Source organism: Planococcus citri, chromosome 1 (assembly GCF_950023065.1).
Source record: "Planococcus citri chromosome 1, ihPlaCitr1.1, whole genome shotgun sequence".
Lineage (NCBI taxonomy): Eukaryota > Metazoa > Arthropoda > Insecta > Hemiptera > Pseudococcidae > Planococcus > Planococcus citri.
In genome coordinates, this window is record NC_088677.1 from 17,836,130 (window position 1) to 17,843,870 (window position 7,741).

Genomic DNA, 7,741 nt, shown 5'->3' on the forward strand with positions numbered 1-7,741 from the left:
CGAGCAGCAGAATCACATACGAATTGTTAAGTACTTATAAAAGGTATCTATCCGTGTAGTTACATAGACAGTTTGGTTATTCACATTCGAGAAGAATCGTCTTTAATTCATCTCACATTTGGCGCCCAACGTGAGGCACCAAATATTTTCAAAACGTGGCATTTTCCCTAAAATTTGAGCATCCAAATTTTCAATAATATTGTGATTTGTATTCATTCCAGGTCTCATTAGTTGTTTTAAGAAAATCATATTTTAAAAAAAGTATTTAGGCATAGAAAAAAATATTAGGTAAATTTTATTCCTTGAGAGTGTAAAGGAAAAATATTTGCGATGTCTTTTTTTTGGGGTTATTTTTTTTGCATGCATGTTTGGAGTATTCTTTTCGTTGCACGAGTCGGAGTGAGAGAGAAGGTGACGTCGTCGAGACATGGACCCTCTCTCTCCTTCGTCATGTGTGCAGGGTGGCTGGCTACCCAATCGCGAGCTAGCAGCATCCATGGTCCATCTCCGCGAGGACAGGGGAGGCTGCTGGCTAAGGACGCGACTGGTTTTGCATTCTAACTTTCTCAGTACCTGTTGTGAAAGTGGTCTGTTTAACCAGTGCGCTGTTCTCTCGACGATTCGTGGTAGCTGCCCCCTCTGAAGACTTTATTAGGTGAGTTTGACTTGGTGTTTAAGTTGGCTCACGGAGTACCTCGTGTACTTACGTTTTATTTAACGTAATATTGTGTTTGCTTGATCTTTTGCGCTTCAGATATCTCGTGGGTTGTTGTGGTGTGTCCGCTATGCAGGGCCTGGGGTCCAGGCGACGATGCGGCACACAGCCTGATGATACAAACGTGTATCTGGCGAGGGAGCTCTGTAGCTGGTCCAGGGGGCCGGGGTCCAGTGTCCCTATGCAACAACCACACTGGCTGTCATGGTGGGCAAATTACCCAGCCTAAACAGCAGTGGGATCACGGGTAATCCAGATCTCGAGATAGATTGCTTTTATTTAAATGTAATGTGGTGAAAGGGGTATATTTGAGTGTGATGTACAGTGGTACTCAGATGCGTGTATTTTTTTTTCATTACAGGTGTCGTCGTAAGCTGAAGTCCACCCACCACCCGCACCTGACGTCTCTTTTTGTTCTTTTTTTATATTTGATATTATTTGGCGTTTTTTTTAAGCTGTGTATAATTTTCCAACATAGAATTTTACGTAGGTTTCCAGCATTTCTAAATTCGTAACTTTACAAGAGTAATACTATAAAAATTATTATAGACTCTTTTTTTCAATTTCGTAAAAAATCTTTTTTACAAAAATCATATTTACCTACTAAGATTATTTATAAATTACATTAAATTTTTTATTATGGTTATTATTTCATATTTAGTTAGATTTTATAGTATTGGTACCTAGACCTACTACCTACGTTCAAAGAAATCAAGCTCTCGTGGTACAGCAAATCATAAGATTATATAACTAAAGACTACGCACACTCTTGCAACTAAATTTGCCATATAGCTTTCTAATATTTTCATGATAGTTTAATTTACATTCTTGTGTTTTTAATTTTTTTCAGATTTTGCGAAAATCAAATCCCGCCAGGCGAATGGTGTGCCAAATACTTTTCCAGGATGATCTTGAACATGTACTCAAGATCGTACATGAAGGTGGCGAAGTTTTGAAAATTCCACTGGTACGAATAAATCAGAAGTTCAAAGTGTTTATCGACAATTCCAACAACAACTATTTGACGATTATAAAGAGCTTAATAGAATGCAGGCCGGGATATGAGAGGGACGGAAGTGGTTACTTTCTCGTATCCTATCTAAAAACAAGAACGAGTTTTTTTTTTGTTGTTTATTTGTCTTCATTTTTTTACTTTTTTTTTGTATGAGATGAAGTTCGTGGAAATTGAGAAAGAAATTGTTGACAAAAGTTGCTTGGTGTCTTGTACGTACATGTTGCAAACAAAGCATCTCCGATTGTGGAGAATTCGGAAGATTTTTAAATACACCACATAATTTCAACATTTGCAGTCTGCGTTTTTTTTAATATTTTCTAATTATACATATTTTTCATGAGGCTGCAGATTACGAGTAAGTAATTTTTTTTAAATTTTATCTTAAACTAAAAAATTGAATCAATTTTTTTTTTAATAAAAAATTTAGTTTTTTTTTCAATAATTATTTTTATAGTTAAAAATTTTTAATTTATCTGTATTAAAAATCAATTTAAAACAATTATTTTATATACATTAATTAAAATTTTAAAAAACACCTGCTTTTACGGATAAAATCTTGGTTTTTGTCAAAATTGCCAAAAAAAAATCCAAAAAGACCCAATAACTTAGAATTAAGATTCCATTTTTTCCAAAAAATTGACCAAAAGTCTCATCTTTAGTCTGAAGTTGCCAAAAAACCCTGCTTTTGTTATAAAATAATCAAAAATTCAATTTTTTTCAAAAAATGCTAGAAATGTACACTCTTTTTTTGAAAAATTTCCAACTATACGTTTCATATATTATCTCATGATTTTCAGATGGATACAGAGACAAACAACTCAAGACCTTTGTAATGGAACTTCATGTCTTAAAGAAATTGAAGGAACATGCAAATGTCTTGAGATTCTTAGGGTGCCGTTCACAAGCTGGTGAACTTTTAATAATTACAGAATTCGTCTCAAGGCAATTTACTGAATTACGTACAAAGTCATCAGCTGGAGCAGCACCTTATACCATTTTACATGACACAAATCATTAATGGTATGCAGTTCCTGCATGAAAATGGGGTAAGTAATCAGTTAGAACAGGTACCTAAATGGAAAGGTGTTCCAAAAAGAAAAAAAAATACCAAATTGAAATATGTACTAATTCAAATATTATCTGATTTTCAGTTCGTCCACTGTGACTTAGCTGCAAGGAACGTCCTCGTTGATGGAGAAGAAGGGAATCTTACGATGAAGATTTCCGATTTTGGATTAATGAGGGTGTTTGATAATGGTCTCTCCTACACCTGGAGGAGCACCAATACAATGAACTTCAGATGGATGGCTCCAGAAACCGAGAAAACTAGAAGATTTTCTGCAGCATCCGACATGAATTATTTGTAATAGTAAGCGAATCATTTTTGCACGTTTTTCCGTTCGTTTCTCAATTTTTTTTACTTATTTATTATTTTTATTATTTATTTTTTATTTAATTCTTTATTCCTTGAATTGAATGCCGGCTCGCCGGCGGATGCGCGATTTTTTCTCTAGACTTTAGTAAACAAATCCTAAAATCATCTCCATTCTTTAGACCTTGGCAGCAAACCAGCAATAGAATTTGAAGTCTGAAATTTTTCGATAAATTTTATAGAATGGAATCCAATTTATACTTCACTTGATTAGAAAGCATAAATAAATAAATAAATAAATATAAAAGGCAAGTCTTCATAATTTAAAGGAATATTTATCTACTAATTTAGCAACAGAATTACTTTAAATGTTGTAATTACTAATTTTCGGAAGGAAATATGGTTAAGGTATGTATAAATCAGCATAATTTTGAGAAAATAAAAAAAAAGAAAGGGGGAAATGGTTTTTTTTTTGTGTGTAGCATTTGTGTTTGAATTTTTTTTTGTTTCTTCAGTTTGCCAGAAAAATAAAGTTTGAAGAAGAAGCGGAACCAAAAAGTCATAAAGTACGCGATTCAAGGTGTAAAGAAAGCAGGTTGGTCACCCATAATTCATATAGGGCTGTATGGCACGACACTCGAGTAGCCGTTGATGATTTTTGTCCGTCTCCGCGTTGTATTTTCTACAATGCGAATTTTTGGAGGATGTGGGTAAATATAAAACTGAATTTTGATATATCTTTTCTTTATATCTTATGTGCTGTTTTAGGATGGTCTGGAGGAGGTTCTAAGAATTGTCAACGAAGGGGTGGAGATATCGAAAGTTTCCAACGTAAGAATCAACAACAAATTCAAGAGTTACTTCAGCTATTCGTACCTAAATTACTTAGAGGTACGAAAAAATATATTGGAGAGTCGCCCAAATTACGAGGAGGGAAAAAAATGGTTCCCTTCTCGTATTTGAATTTTTTTTTTTTCAAAAATATGTTAATTTTTTTTATGTCACTTGTTTTTTTTTTTGTTGTAAATACACGATTCTACATTATGTAGCCTGTTGTTGTTTATTTGTCGTTATGGTTTCAGAGAAACGTTTTTGTAGCATGAATCATTGGTTGGGAGGGGGAGGGGGTAATGAAATTGATCATTTTCGTTTTTTCAAAAATTTTCCGGGCAAAGAATTATTGTTTTTTTTTTTTTTTTTTTTGAAAATGATGAATAAATGAATAAATCGGATCAATTTCAATCTTGAAGATCAGAATTTATTTTAGAACTTCCGATCCAAAAATAACAAAAATTGGTAGTCAATTTTCAAAGCTCCTCCTGGCGCAGAACTGTTCTATTGAAAACCAGGAAGGAAAAAAATTTCTTCTTTTTAATTCGAATTAACACATTTAGATTCATGTTTGAATCATACGAGAGAAAAAACAATCATAAGATGAAACTTCAATTTTACAAAACTGCTCCTGGCTCAGCTCCACGGGTCAAATATTCCTTGCAAGAAAACCCTATTTTTTCAATTTTAAAAAAATGATTCCTAGAATTAAATTTATGGCTACAGCATCGTTGTTGTTAATTTCATTAGTTTCATTTTATACGTATTTTTTTTTTGTTTTTTTTTGGGGAAGAAAAAAATTTTTGTTAACATTTTTATAGTTCAGCATCATTGGTTGGATACTTTTTAAATTTGATTCCATCAAATGTTCAAGATTTTGTAAAGTTTTTCTAGAAATTAAAGAAATATTATTCCTATTGTTAATAAATTGCAGACCATTTTTCATTTCCAAAATTTACATTGATTTGAAGATTATTTATTTAAAAAAAGGGGGGGAGGTATGGTGTAAATTTGCAAATTATGATACTCCCAAAGGTTTATGAATATTTTCAATTTCATCATCAACAAAATATTTAATCAGAATATTTACGATTACTAATGAATTCTGTTTTTTTTTTGAATAGTACCTATTCAAGAGTAGGTACACTGGTACAGTGTATGAGTGGGTTTAATACTTATCGGCAATTCTGTTTTTGAAGATTTTTTTTTTGTTTTTTGTTTTTAAATTTATTTGTTTTGGCATTGTTGTCATAAATGAACTAGTTTTTACAGAAATCGCAAAAAGGTCTAGGAATTTTAGGTTTATCAATATCAGCAGGTATTAATAAATTAGGGGGTCATGTTTGAATTTTGATATATGGGGGAAAGTCTTTAAAAATAATTACGTTTTTGAAAGGAATTCATGTTCTAGGAAAATATCCTGGAGAAAAACGTTTGAAATTTCCATAGTTGAATGTTTGTCCAAAATATGTTGGGGGAGGTTGAAGTGATGCTCGGAATTGGTATGGTTTAAAATTTACATAAAAAGGAGCAGAAATGGGTTTTGACATGAAAGAAACAGTCAGATTTTGAATAAAATCAGTAAAACTTGTGCAAGTTTTTGCTATGTTAGCTAGCTCCAACATTAATTGTCCAAGTGAGTTAATGCCAAGTGCAAGAAAGCAAGCAATGAAAAATTGTTCATACTCGTACATACTTACCTTGTGTAACTTGAAAAAAAAAAAAAAAAAATTAAAAAAAGGAATGATCACAATAATCAAAAAAAAAATCACAAAAATACAAGAAATTCACCAACTGTGTGAAAAAAAAATTTCACACAGTTGGTGAATTTCTTGTATTTTTGTGATTTTTTTTTTATTATTGTGATCATTCCTTTTTTTAATTGTTTTTTTTATTGCAAAAGTGGAATGTGATCCGATGTTTTAAATGTTGTTCGAATTCTGAGATAAAATTGTATAAATGCAGGGAAAGAGTGGTAGGCAAGTACATTTTTCTTCAATTTTGTATCCTATAGATCGATCAATTTCATTACCAAATTAAAATGAATTATAGGGTACAGGTTCCAGTGCCAAAATTGTACCATTGAGCCGTATGTGTATTGCTGTAAACAAACGCATGCAAGACGAAATATGATTTTGCAGAGGCACGCTCACATCGAACTAGGTATAGGTTTGCGTTCAGAGAATTGTTTTTTTTTTTTCATTTTATTCATCTCAGGTCTAATATTTACTCGTACCTAATTTATGTTTCTAGATCTCTGGTATATTTGCACCAAGTGCAAAACTACAAGATCGATATTCTCAGGTTCTATCTTCGAAAATAAGTCTATTGAATTACAAACTATTTTAAATTTGTTATATTCGTGGGCGATGGGTTACAGTGTCCAAAATACTGCTAGATTATTAGGTTTTAAAAGTAATAATACGATCGTGCAATGGATGCAGTATGCCAGGGATATTTGCTCCATGCAAATACTGAAAATTTGGTCTGGTGGTTTTATGTTAGGTGGAGAAGGCAAAGTGGTAGAAATCGACGAATCTCTTTTTGTCAAGAGAAAATACAATAGGGGCCGATTACCGAAGACATGGAATAAGGATATGCCTATGAAATGGGTTTTTGGTATTTATGATCGTGATTTGAAAGTAGGTATATTAATGTTCGTGGAAAAACGCGACACTGCTACTTTATTGCCGTTGATTGAAGAGCATGTTATGACTGGAAGTGTCATTATGTCAGATCAGTGGAGAGCGTACGATGCAATCAGAAACACTGGTAGGTAATAGGTATGAACATCAAACAGTCAACTATTCGTTGAATTTTGTCAACCCAGAAACCGGAGCTTATACCCAGAATATAGAAGCTTTCTGGGCTCGCAGCAAACAATTTTTAAGAAAGAAAGACGTTATTAAATCAAAAGAAATGCTGCCGTCCTACCTCGATGAATATATGTGGCGCAATTTTTATGATAGTGGTAATTCCACTTCTACTTTTTTATCATTAATTACCCATCTATCCCAATGGGAAAAATTTTGTTAAAATTATTTGTGTTGATGTATTTTTCGTTATTTTTTCGATGAATAGGTCGTATATTTATATTATTTCGATTGTGATCGCTAGATTATTTACTTTTTACTTTTGTCTGAATTTACTACAATGATGTAAAATAAATTTGAAAAATATTTGGTTATGTTTACTTACACCCAATTTCGTATTTTTCTTCAATAATATATTGATAATGTTTCTCGATCTCTACCATATCAATTTTGTTTTGAAATTTCAATTTGAAAAAAAATATACCTACGTTTTTCAATTTTTTTTTAAATAAAATAAAAATTATGTCCGATACCCATAATGAGCAGTGAGTAATGATTTTTTTACTCCATAGTTGATACTTACCTACCTTACTTATTTCAAAAATATCCTTATTTTTTTTTCTATTTCAGTCCAAATCGTGTTGTTTTTGATGATGATGATCCCCAATTATCCTATTTTAAGTTAGGGGAGATAACCGCAGAGCAAAAATGGAAAGAGTAAATTGTTTTTTTTTTTTTTCATTTTATTTTGCTTTTATTCATTTAACTAAACTAATTGTAAGTAATTTTTTTTTTTTAAAAACAGAGATCGAGAAACAATATTAAATATCGCGGTAGACACCGAAAATAGATTAAACGTAATACATGATGAGCTGCAGGAGATTAAGCAAAGTCATCGCACCACAAAACGAAAATTGACGGTAACACTCGAAGAAAATAAAAAGCTACGAAAAGAAAACGACGCGCTTCATGCTGTTATCAATAAGTGTTGAGTA

At 32.1% G+C, this 7,741-nt stretch overlaps 1 long non-coding RNA gene across 3 annotated transcripts; it reads left to right on the forward strand.

The window, feature by feature from the left end:
• The first annotated feature begins 312 nt into the window (after positions 1 to 312).
• Positions 313 to 4,248, forward strand: LOC135849610 (uncharacterized). 3 transcript variants are annotated; one of them, XR_010559595.1, is made up of 4 exons: positions 313 to 1,201; positions 1,566 to 1,682; positions 2,528 to 2,776; positions 2,882 to 4,248. It is a non-coding gene; the product is annotated as an uncharacterized LOC135849610 (long non-coding RNA). The 3 variants fall into 3 exon arrangements; XR_010559596.1 differs by having other exon boundaries at positions 313 to 655; positions 1,077 to 1,682; XR_010559594.1 differs by having other exon boundaries at positions 313 to 1,682.
• Positions 4,249 to 7,741: the final 3,493 nt, after the last annotated feature.